Source organism: Citrus clementina, unplaced genomic scaffold (genome assembly GCF_000493195.1).
Source record: "Citrus clementina cultivar Clemenules unplaced genomic scaffold, Citrus_clementina_v1.0 scaffold_6, whole genome shotgun sequence".
In the NCBI taxonomy this organism is placed as follows: domain Eukaryota; kingdom Viridiplantae; phylum Streptophyta; class Magnoliopsida; order Sapindales; family Rutaceae; genus Citrus; species Citrus x clementina.
In genome coordinates, this window is record NW_006262139.1 from 11,205,655 (window position 1) to 11,219,453 (window position 13,799).

Below are 13,799 nucleotides of genomic sequence, written 5' to 3' on the forward strand. Positions count from 1 at the left end.
CCAATTTTATCCTTCTTGATTAAAAAAAAGCTTCATTAAAAAAATAATAAGATAAATTTATTTTGTAAATAAGCTTCATTTTCATAATTCCAACAAAAAGAATTATGTTGGTATTTTATATCCATTTTAATAAATATATTACAAATTTATTTTGTAAATAAGTTTTAAGTAATTTTTTTTAATCATAAAGGGTGAAATTGATATTTTGTTAGTCAATTAACTGATCAACTTACGGGTATAACGAAAAAGTAGTAAAATAATATTTTTATAAAGATATAATAGAAAAATGATCCGAGACAATACTTATTGCCATCATTATTTGGGTCTAAAGAGACCAGCAGAACACAAGGATGCTCACCTTCAAATTTTGAAATCCTTTCATGGGATATTGTCAGATTCATGAAGCCAAAACATTTCTTAGTTTCTCAGCTCTGAAATGGAAATTTCTTTGAGAGCTTTTTGCATTGGTGTCTTTCCCGCAAGAAGTTCCTAAGAAATGCGTTGCATTGTGGGTCGAGATTTCGGTTGAGAACTCAAGCAAGCAAATGCTATTGTTGAAACAAGAATAATATCTTGAACAATCTTTTGATTCACTGGAGGCGAGAGACGTTGGTCTAAAACATTGATCAACATGATTTTTGGGCCCGACGATGATGATAATGATGAGAGGAGTTCTCCTGGATGTCTTCCCATTAATATTTCGAGTGCCACTACCCCAAAGCTATAAACATCACATTTCTCTGTCACAACCATAGTGTGGGCAAGTTCTACATGAAAAGAAAAGGTGTAAGATTATGTCTTTGAAAGTAAAACCATAGAGCGTAATAAGAAATACAACCAATTACTTTATTCACCTGGGGCAATATATCCGTAAGTGCCCGCTCGTAGGGTTCTATTGGATGAATCGACATGTAGAAGTCTAGCGGTGCCAAAATCAGCAACAGATGCCTCCAAATTTAAGTCAAGTAGAATGTTGTTGCTTGATATGTCGCGGTGAACAACTGACAGAGTGCAGTCGTGATGCAGGTACGACAAAGCGTGAGCCACACTCTTCACGATGCTCACTCTTTTTGTCCAATTCAACTAAATAGCTTCGTCATCATCGCGTAAAACACAGAACAAGCTTCCTCTTTCCATGTACTCATAAATCAAAAACATGCATTTTTTGTGCAAACAAAAACCATAAAGTTTCACAATGTTCCGATGTCGTACGGTAGAGAGTACATGAGCCTCGTTTTGGAAACTCTTGACAAAAGCTGAATCCTCTGTTTCAGAATGGTGAAGCTTCTTCAAAGCAACAACTTTTCCTTCTGGTAGCTCTGCCTTGTAAACACTGCCGTAACCTCCAGTTCCGATGCAATATTTGATATGAAAATCTTCCGTTGCATTAATCAAATCTTCATATAAAATTTTACCATCATAATTCCACACTGAAAACACATCTCCATTCTTGGCAGCTCTTGAGTTGAGTTTCGGAGTTTTATTCTGACGTTTAAGGAGTAATATGAATCCTAATATAATGAAGGGGAGAATTAGACTGAGAGGAAGAAAAATTTTAACAAACAGAATGATTGAAGGTGGATGCTTCTGACTTTGAGAGCAAGAAGGAAAGCCTTTAACATGGCCACATAAACCATTGTTGCCTACAAAACTCTTTGGTGGATGACCCTGCAAATAAGTGGGAATTTCACCTTCCAAACTGTTGAATGACATGTCTAAATACATTGGAGGGAGAGTCTTAGGTATTGTGCCTGAAAGGTTATTGTGAGAAAGGTCCAAGTTTTGAAGCCATAAGATTTTTCCCATCTCTAGCGGAATACTTCCATTCAAACTGTTGTGGTTCAATGTTAAATTCCTCAACTCTGAGCAGTTGCCAATCTCAGTTGGAATAGAACCACTAAGTTTATTTTTAGAGAGGTCTAGAGATGCAAGGTTGAAGAGTTTTCCAATTGCAAAAGGTATTTGGCCTGAAAGTAGGTTTGAGGAAAGGTTAAGATATTTGAGGTGGGATAACTTGGTGAGCTCGTCTGGAATGATACCACATATTCTGTTATCAGATAAGTCTAAATAGCTTAGAGCACTAAAATTCCCTATTACTAGTGGAATGGAGCTGTGGAGTTGGTTAGAACTGAGATCCAAAATCTGCAGGCTAGTTAAACGACCTAGAGTTGAAGGAATATGTCCAGTTAGCTTGTTACCTCCGAGAGACAAAGAAGTCAAATTCTTTAGATTTACTATTTCTCGTGGAATTGATCCATTGAACCGGTTGAAACCAAGACTTAAATACTCAATGTTTGTTAAACGAAACAGGGTTGAAGGAATAGGTCCGCCTAGGTTGTTAGCGTCCATAGACAATGCAGTTAGACTTTTTAGATTCTCGATTTCCTGAGGTAATACACCACCGAGTTTGTTACTACTCAAATCAAGCTCCTTTAGATTTCTTAAGCTCCCAATTTCTTTTGGTATAGTACCTGCAATGTGATTGATTAAAGGACGAATGAATTTCAATTATTATTTTTCAAAGAATATAAATTAAATATATAACTAGGCTAGCTAGCGAACAAAATTAATTGATAACTCACCACTGAGTTTGTTACTACTCAAATCAAGCCACTGTAGATTTCTTAAACTCTCAATTTCTATAGGGATAGTACCTACAATGTGATTGATCAAAGAAAGAATGAACATCAATGATTTTTTTTTAATGAATATAAATTAAATATATAGCTAGGCAAGCTATCTACCAAAATAAATTGGTAACACACCACTGAGTTTGTTGCCATCCAAAGAAAGAGTCTCTAGATTTCGTACACTCCCAATTTCTATAGGGATAGTACCTGCAGTATGATTGATGAAAGGAAGAATGAATGTCAATGATTGTTTTTTAATGCATATAAATTAAATATATAGCTAGGCAATCTAGCTACCAAAATTAATTGGTAACTCACCATTGAGGTTGTTACTACCCAAATCAAGCACCTCCAGATTTCTTAAGCTCCCAATTTCTTTTGGTATAGTACCTGTAATGTGATCGATTAAAGGACGAATGAATTTCAATGATTTTTTTTCAATGAATATAAATTAAATAAACAGCTAGGCTAGCTAGCCACCATAATTATTTGGTAACTCACTCACCTGTAAGATTATTCTCATACAAATAAATGTATGTAAGGTTTGAAAGAGAATCAATTTGGGATGGAATGCTTCCCGATAGATTATTGCTCCCAAGATCGAGATATTGCAGGTTTGGAAAGCAAGAAAAGTTGAGACGGCCAAGTTCCCCTTTGATATTGCTTTTCTGTAAGCCTATGTCAGTGATCCTTCCTTCATAATCGCAAGTGATACCAACCCAACCGCAATGATCTGAAGTATTTTGAGGAATCCTGTCCTTCCACCAGCCGCTGTTGAGTAAAGCTTGTCTTTCTATTTCAGATACTGCAACATGAATACTAATATTGGTAGCAGATGCAACATGGACTATCGAAAGAGTAAGGGCAGTCCATATGAATACGATGACTGCTCTGCAAGTATCGGAGAAAGCACACGCCATGTTTAAGATAGTTTTCAACAAAGCCAGGTGCAAGCTAAAATGACTTGAAAACTGAAGCCGACGATGCAGATAAGCGGGTTGCTGCCAGCTCCATTTCTGTGTCTTTGCTTGCAGGTTGACTTTCAGATATTTTTATTGACTTCACTTTCCACCTCAAATCATTGTTTTCGTTTCCTTTTATTTGTTCTTATTTTTATCATCGTAAATCTTATTAGTAAAAAATGATAAGCTTTGCTAATAAGATAATTTTAAAAAAAAGTTAACCATAATTTATTTTTTATCGCATTCAAAATTTTTTTCCATTAAGAGGTAAGTTATTTTAAAAAAAAAAGAATCAGTTATAAATTTTTAAAAAAAATCTTAAAATAAGTATTAGGCCAAGAGAATAAGAAATAAAAACATATGAACGACTAAAGTCAAGTTGCGCTTAAACTTCAAATGGAATATTAAAACAACTCCTTACCTCACCTTGTTGTGTATAAACCCTGGTCTCTTTCTCTTAACTAACATTTCATTCCTCAGCTTATCAAAAAAAAAATTAATTCCTCATATTTTACAAGAAGTGAAACATTCTTTCAAGGATTTAAAGAAAACAAATATAGAACAAGAAGAAATCAAAGAATCACTTTTCTTCACTATGGCATAGTACACAGTTACATAGTTACAGCGTCTCTAATCTTCACTATGGTATAGTACACAGCTACATAGTTACTGCACCTCTAATGCCTGTATAGCAAGCTTGGCAGAAAGCATGGAAATTTTCCCTTTAACAAATTCCAATGAATTATTGAGCCTCTGCTTTGTGTCCCTTAAATCCATTGCTTTTAACTTCTCTTGTTGCAACTTCACCAATTCTGACTGAGTTGATCCTGTCATAGCGATAAATCCACATTCAAATCAATATATATTAGGCAAGTTAAATGTTTTGTCCACGATGCAATATTTGATATGAAAATCTTCCGTTGCATCAATCAGATCTTCATATAAAATTTTAGCATCATAATTCCACACCGAAAGCACATCTCCATTCGTTGCAGCTCTTGTCACAAGCTTTGGATTTTCACTCTTACTCTTAAGGAGTAAAATGAATTCAAATACTGTGAAGGCGAGAACTAGAGTGAGGGGAAGAAAAATTTTAACAGACAGAATGAATGAAGATGCAAGTCTATGTCGTTGAGAGCAAGAAGGAAAACCTTTAACAGGGCCACATAACTGATATAAGCCCTTGTTTCCTACAAAACTCTTTGGTGGATTACCCCGCAAATAAGTCAGAATTTCACCTTCCAAATTGTTGAATGACATGTCCAAACACATTGGACGGAGAGTCTTAGGTACGGTATGACGAAGCGGAATTGTGAATATGGAGAACACAAGTTTCTGAATAAAAAGTTTATCGAATAATTCAGTCTGAAAAAGTTCTGAAAATGACAAGGTCTCTCTATTTATAAGAGAGGAAACTCACTTCCTAAGTTAACTTCAAAAGGAAAAATCACAATTATAATGGAAATAAAATATACTTTTCCTAAGTTAATTTAAAAGTGGAAAACTAAATCTTAAAATTGCTAAACTAAAAGATACTTTACTAAGTTAACTAAATCACATACCTTAGTTGACTCTAAAAAAAAAGAAAGTTCTAAAATAATACAATCCTAGAATCTTAAAATTCCCAAAATAACTTTCGTACCTGAAAGGTTATTGTGAGACAGGTCCAAGTTTTGAAGCAATAAAAATTTTCCAATCTCTAGTGGAAAAAGTAAATATATAGCTAGGCAAGCTAGCTACCAAAATTAATTGGTAACTCACCATTAAGGCTGTTATTACGCAAATAAAGCGCCTCCAAATTTCTTAAGCTCCCAATTTCTTTTGGGTTAGTTCCAGCAATGTGATTGATGAAAGGACAAATGAATGTCAATGATTATTTTCCAGCGAATATAAATTAAACATACAGCTAGGCTAGCTAGCTACCATAATTACTTGGTAACTCACTCACCTGTAAGATTTTTCCAACGCAGATTAAGGTATTTGAGTTTTGAAAGAGAACCAATTTGGGGTGGAATGCTTCCCGATAGATCATTGTTCCAAAGATTGATGTATTGCAGGCTTGAAAAGCAAGAAAAGTTGAGGCTGCCAAGTTCCCCTTTGATACTGCATTCCACTAACTCTATGTGATACCAACCCAATTGCAATGATCTGAAGTATTGTGAGGAATCCTGTCCTTTCACCAGCCGCTGTTGAGTAAAGCTTGTCTTTCTATTTTCAGATGCTGCAACATGGACGATCAAAAGAGTAAGGGCAGCCCATGTGAATACGATGACTGCTCTGCAAGTATTAGAGAAAGCACACGCCATGTTTAAGATAGTTTCATCAAAGCTAGGTTCAAGCTAAAATGACTTATGCAATTTGTTCATGAACAAACTTGTGGGTGACTAAACTGTACCCACTTAAATAATTTTGAGATGATGGACTATAGTCAACGAGTATTTTTATTACGTATATACATAATTCATGTTTCATTAACGTGGTTTCAATAAAATTACAGTAAAAGAACAGAAGAAAGTAAAGCATCAGTTTGAAATGAATAAATAAATCATGATATGTCTTTAGCACGTTTTTCCTTCATTTGACAAGTGTAGAGACTTCTTTAAAACAATTAAATGTCTTTCTTTTTAAACTGCGCGCAAATTGAATAATGAATCCCTTTCCTATTATGTAGAAAGCGGTTCAACTTCTTGAGAAGGCGGACACAATCTTTAAGATTATTTCAGCCAAGGTTGAAGCTAAATGACTCTGCTCTCGCCAAGAATTTTTTATTTTTTATTTTTTTGTAAAAGGTATGCGTACTAGGTAACCAAAATCGATTTTTTAGCCCTTATTTCTTTGTAGGATTCGAATTTCGGTGGCCATCTAATTAAATCTGCTTGATACCTCTCTGCTAAGGTCCTGAGGACAGCTAAGAATAAATTAAGAATTAGTAAATTACTTAACTTTTAGTTGATAGATTACAATGAAAAGGTTTTCCCATGTAATACACATATTCGTGTTTCATGAGACTTCATGTACCCAACCATTTTTCTCACGGTTTTAAAAAGCTTGTAGAAGAAAAAGAGAAAAAAGTAAATTAAAGCATCAGACATAGTTTTGATTTTGAAATGAATAAATCAATCATCATGCCTTTAGACCGAATCCAAATTATATTCTCTTTGCATTCTTACGCAAAGTTTTCTTCTTATTTTTTGGGGCGGGGCCTTCAGGATTTTAGAGGTGTAGAACATGGATTGGGACAATAACACATTGGCTTTAGCCACACAAATTAATCTACTTAAAATAACAGCACTCGGCTACTTAGGGAGCTTTTGATATTGTTTATCAATGGGGTTTTCTAACCTTGTTTTAGACAAGAAAAATGATGTTTGTGATGTAATATTTTAAAAAAAATTTAGATGCATTTGTTAGTTTTTTATCAAAATTATATATGAAAATGAAAAGAGCAAAAACATGTTTGGTTACATTTTCTCACGCACAAAGTCACACTTGGTTTTTCTAATTTACTGTTCAAGTTTGAAAATTACTCCACTACTTGCGTTTCATTGAATAATCACCTTCACTTTATTGCAGTATTTTTTCGACGACTAGAACTTAAACTGTAACTCATTCACATGAAAAATTAAAGCCAAAGTTCTACAGGTATTTCTAAAAATGTTGTTTGATGAGGAAACATTGACCATTTGCAAAACAGCTCCAATGAAATGTACATTAATAGCGTTAATGAAACACATACAAGGATTAAACGAAACACATACAAGGATTAAGCAAACCACATCGATTGATCAACCAAAATCTTTCCTTGTTTCTGAAGTTTTTGGATCGAAATTTCTTGAAAAAGCAAGTTTTGCTAATGGAGTATTGTGAGTGATTGTATATAACTCAAGCCGTGTCAGCTTGTTAGGAAATTGATGGGTGAAGTAAGACTACAACTAAGATGAAATTGGAAGAAAATAAAGAACAATAGAATCACACAGGACACCAAAAATTACGTGGTTCGCCTTTTAGCCTACGTCCACGGGGGAAGAGAGAAGGAAAATATTTTATTAGTGAAAATGAGTTATAAGTATTGTAATATTTTAGCTCACTTCCCAAAACCCCAATACACCCAAACTCTCAAAACACTAAAACAAGAGTTTTATTATTTAAGCTCTACAAAATTCTCTACTCTCTTAAATGCAGGAATTGCTTCTCACAAAAACTGAATGAATTTGCTCATTCTCTTCGTTTGTATTTATAGAGAAAATCTGGGTACTATTCATCAATTATATATTATTTTTATTATTGTATTAATTCTTTTTTTCTTCTTCTTTTTGGGCCCGACACCCATTTTTTTCTTTTTTCTCCATTTTTCTTTTGTTCCAATCAAAGAAGGAAGTAATGCCTTCTTCTTCAAAATGGGTGGACCCACCTTCTAGAAGGGTGGTGCCCACATGCCATTTTTGTCGCAGCTCACCCAATAAACCATCCATAAAATTTCTTACATTTGAATAACTCCTAATATGTAATTGTGATATTTGTCCAAAATTTTAAGATATGTCGTTCTAATAGACAGTTGCCAGCTTTGCATGCAAATTCGATACTCATCATTAGTTGTCTCAGTGTCACATCCATCTGATCATGAGACTCCGTTATTATTAAAAAACGTGAAAAGCCAAAGAAGAAATTCTTCCCTATTTCTCTTGGAATTGAGCCATTGAACCGATTTAAATCAAGACTCAAACTCTAAGGTTTGTTAACCGAAACAAGGTTGAAGAATAGGCCGACTAGGTTGTTATAGTAAACAGTCAACCAGGTTAGATTTTTTTAGATTCTTGATTTCTTTGAGGTTGCAAACCACTAGGTTTGTTACTACTCAAATGAAGCACCTCCAGATTTCTTAAGCTCCAATTTTTTTAGGTGAATGGAAAAGAATTGAAGAGAAAAGAGGCTGTTGTGCTTTTTTTTCTAATGAATTGTTGTAACGAAAATGTAGAATCAGTTGGGTTGATAAATAAGACCTAGTCCCTAGAGAAACTAAAAGAAAATCATGTGAATCCATTTAATTTGAATTGATATTTGCTCCAGCCTAATTATTGCGAGGAAATGCCCCCAATAACTAGTTTTGGACAGTTTGTTTTACATTGTAGCTTAGCTTTTAATTTTTCTTTTTTTTTCTTTTTTTCTTTTACCGATCCAATTGGATTGTCAAACCTGATTTGAACACAACTTGATCGAATTTGTAGGACAATCATTCAAATTCAAATATTTCGTACTATTAGAAAAATAATCTTTACTAACATTTAGCTTGTGACACTTTTTTAAAAAGTATTAAAATATACACATGGACCATTTTTTGTGTTTTATATGTAAGTACCACAAATTACTGATACTATAGCGCCTATAAGTTAGACATTAGAAATCTTTGACACTAAGGTATCAGTAATAAAAACAAAGTAATTCTAATCATGTTTCATATAGAACTCAAACCAAGGACTTCCAATATTGAACCGTTTAAGTTCAAGAAAAATATCATTGGAATTTTCATTAGTGACACTAAGGTATCAACGAAAGAAAATAAATTCTAATCTTGTTCTAAATTGATATTCAAACCGAAGACCTTCAAAGTTAAAGCTTTTAAGTTTAAAATTACAACCACTGGGATTTTTTGTTACTTACACTAGTGTATCCATTAAAAAAAAAGATTTTTTTTTTTTGTATTGAAATGTATCAAGTGCTAATTGAGTGAAATTTTAGCAGGCTTTGGTTGAAATTTTACAAGTAAATTTATTATTTTCAATTAGAAATGGTATCATTTCACTTAGAAAAGATAAATATAAGTTAAACGCACTGCTAAAATTATCAAGGACTACAACGATGAGTATGGGATGATCCAATTAGAGACTTAGGGGTTGCTTGTTTTTTGTCTGAAGTCTGAATTATTTTAAGATAATTTTTTTTTGTTTTCTATCTTTATGTCTGATTATAAAATATTAAAGCTTGAATATTATAAAATATCCTGACTTTTATCTTAATGACAAAACATCAAAATGTAATTTTAATATTCTCTCTCATTAATACCCCTATTATATAAATTTATTTCCTATTATATAAATTATCCTTTTATTATTTTTTATTTATCCTTTTTTTGTTGTATACATGTGTTCAACTATTATTTTTTTTTGGGTTAATGGGAACTTTAAACATAATTAAATGTTACATGAGTGTGTTTAATAATAAGTCCATCTCTTTACATTATGTTTATTATTTTTATAATATATTTTGAATTTTATTTAATACATCAATTTTAATTCAAATGATTAAACATGATTGATTTATGTAATTAACAAGAAAAAATATCAATAGAATATACTAAAAAAACATTATAAGTATCATATGTTAATGTAAAAAAAAAAATACATGTGTTAGATATATATATATATATTTTAGATATTTTCTTTTTGAAAAACAAACAACTTAACATTTATATCTAGATATTAAACAAAGAAAAAAAAACGTCATTTAGATATATGCATTCAAATCTATTTAAACTTCAGCCAAATTCAGTCTTATTCAGATTTTAGACCAAAAAAAAAAATGCTACCGTACCAAATTATCTACTAGAGCTGTCATTATTCCACCACACATTAAAATATTGAATATACATCTCCTTTACATCTCAAAAAGGTGGGCAAACAATCCTAAATTACTACGAAAAATGTTAACATTACAAATCTAAATCTTAATAGAGCCTTACTACTATCTAAATCTGGGTGACATACGTTGCATAACATATATAATTATATTTAATATAACTATCACTTATATGTTAATTGTTCAAAACAAATAAATACATGATATAGTATTAGTAGTTCATTGTATAGTCGAAGTGGTATTTTTGATGTATTCTAAAATTTTTTACTCCTCATATATATGTGTGTGTGTGTGTGCGCGCATGTGCACGTGTGTGTATATTATAATAACTTTTGACCTTTCAAGCATCAACAAAATCATTGTTAGCTGTGACCTTGATTAGAAGCATAAATAAAAAAAATTTCCAACAAAATTTAACCCATTGAGTTTCTAGCAATTTAAATTTAGGGAAATTATCATTGCACCACTTTTATGTTGTCTTATGTTCATCAAACTACTACAAAATTTTAACATGTGCTTTGCATCACATTTCTTTTCACATTTGTATCAACTAACCGCTTTTACATTAACACTATTAAATAATTTTAATCTTAAATTACCTTAAGATTGTTGGATTCTAGTAAATGTATTTAAGAAACGTCATTCTTAAAATCTGCATTAAGCAAAAAAAAAAAGTTAAAACATAGTAGACTGAAAGTAATGCACGCAGGTCTTTGAGCAGCAAAATGGCGCGCTTCAAGAGTTAAGCGGTAGTAAGGGTAAAATTGGTAGTTCAATTACAGATACGACATCGTGCTTTCGACATTAAGCAGACCTATGTTGTTTTAATTTCGAATTTAGTTCATTTTCTTAAGTATCTTACGTTTTGTCCCCTAGTTTAAACTTTAAAGATTGTTTACTTTTTTTTTTAGTGAGGTTATACAAACAACCATTGAATGAATAATGTGTAGTTGAATTTAATATTACTACTATTTGCATAGAAGATTTTTAAAATAAATACATATATGTCATGAGTAGTGCCACACATCCTAAATTATTTATTCCAAATAACTATTTCAAATGATGTGACATTTATTAATTGGTGAATGAGGATAATACAATTAATTCACTTAGATCTTGTAAAAAATTACCAACCAATCAATCAATGACATACCATTTGGGATAAAATATTTGTGATGTCTATCATTATTGACATATCATAATATTATTTACTTGTTTTATAACCTATTGAAGAATATTCTTGAAATTTTATGTTATACAATTCATAGTTACTAAAGTAGTTATTAAATTTCATAAAATTAAAATCTCACTTTTTCCCATATGAAAAAAAAGGACAACCTCACCTCAAGGTTTGTGAAAATTGTCACAAAGATCCTCAAGTTTTTAATAAGGGACACCAAGATTCCCTTTGACTATAATACCTTTCGACTCTATAAACTCCAAAAATATTGACCTTAAAGTTTTATAAGAAATAGAAATATGGCATTATAATAAATGTAATAATATATAAATTTTAAAATAATTTTAATATTTAAATTTTTATATTTACAATGTATTAGACCTATTGTATTATATTAAAGTAATTTTTAATAATAAATAGAAAAATAATATTAAAATAAATATATAAATTAAAATTAAACTTATTTTGAATATAATGTAAAAATAGTTTTAACTTTAGTAATGGGTAGATATTCTGTTAATTGTAAAATATATTTAACCCAAAGATTTATTTAAAATCTTCATAATGGATAAAAATATATTATTAGAATAAATATAATAATTTAATTTTTAATATTATTTTAAATTGAAAATCATTTAATATTATTAGTCTACTAAATAGATTATATAATTTGTATTAATTAAAAAATTTAAAATTAATTTTTTAATTCCCATACTCAAAGGATATTATGATAAAAAGGAAGTTTTGTTGTCCCTTTTTTACAAGTCATTGTGACCATTTCTTTATCATAATTAATTGTGGGCACATGCAATAAAATAGAAACTTTTCATAATTTCATATTAAAATGACAAATGAGGATCTTTATTCTCGTAGAATTTTAGATTGAATAACTTGAAACACCTACTAGCATGAAAGCAATGAAACTAGACATGGAATTGGGAAGCAGAACTGAATTGTAAAGCCATCATAGCGAAAGATTGAAACTACAGACAATTAAATTAAATTACCTTAAGATTGTTGGATTCTAGTGAATGTATTTAAGCAACGTCTTTCTTAAAATCTGAATTTTTTTTAAAAAAGGTGAAAACAAAGTAGACCGAAAGTAATGCACACAGATCTTTGAGCAGCAAAATGGCGCGCTTCAAGAGTTACGCGGTAGTAAGGGTAAAATTGGTAGTTCAATTATAGATACGACGTCGTGCTTTCGACATTAAGCAGACCCATGTTCATTTCTTATATACCTTACATTTTGTCACCTAGTTTAAACTTTAAAGATTGTTTAGTTTCTTTTTTTAGTGAGGTTATACAACCAACAATTGAACATATAATGTGTTGTTGAATTTGATATAACTACTATTTATATAGAGGATTTTGAAAATATAATATATATATGTGTGTGTGTGTGTGTATATATAACTACTATTTATATAGAGGATTTTGAAAATATAATATATATGTGTGTGTGTATATATATATATATACATACATATATATGTCGTAATATTATTTATTTATTGTATAACTAATTCAATAGTCTCTCTCAAACTATATTCTCAATGAACTTTGATGTTATGTAATTAGTAATTATTAATTTTTAAAAAATAGAAATCTCACCGTATTTTTATCATAATTAAATATGGGAACATGACATGTTACGTGAACTTCCATAGATATTAAAATAGTAAGTGAGGATCTTATCCACGTAAAATTTTAGATTGAAACACTTGCTAGCATGAGTATGTGTGTAATTGATTAGAATTAATTCTCTCGTGATCTAATATTATACTAAGCAAAATGTAAAATAGTGATTGATAATTAATAAATTTAAAAAATCAAAGCTAAATCTACTCATAAATTACTATTTTAAGATACATTGCAAAAAATTAAAATTAAAAACTCGAGAAAACTTACATAAGGAGATAGTTGTAATATTAAACGGAAAACCTATTTGTCTGCATATGCACCACAGTCATGGGTTCAATAAGCGGTAGGAGAGGAATGATGGACAGAATCTTCATCGTCGTCACACTCACAACAGATGTTGAAAAGAAAACGGGAGGAAATTAATCCTGATAGCCTTGAGAAAGTATTGCTGTTGGCTGTTAGAAGCATATGTTGGCAAGTCTTTTGACTTTTGACTTTTGCTTTTGACGTGTAGTTGAATCTTATAGGTTTATGCGTTTTCCATGCGCCATGCTTTGCTCAATGATTTTTACCTGTATCACACGTCAACTCCTTTGAACATTTGCGGTCATGTTTTCATAGTTGTCGGGGTATTTTGTTTTATTTTATTTTATAATTAATTAATAAAGATAATATAATTAATTCATTTGATATTATAAAAAATTATCAACCAATCAATCAAGAACATATAATTTTGAATCTAGAGCATGC

At 30.9% G+C, this 13,799-nt stretch overlaps 1 pseudogene; it reads right to left on the minus strand.

The window, feature by feature from the left end:
• Positions 1 to 489: 489 nt before the first annotated feature.
• On the minus strand, positions 490 to 3,550 carry LOC18039532 (annotated as a pseudogene).
• Between the last annotated feature and the right edge of the window lie 10,249 nt (positions 3,551 to 13,799).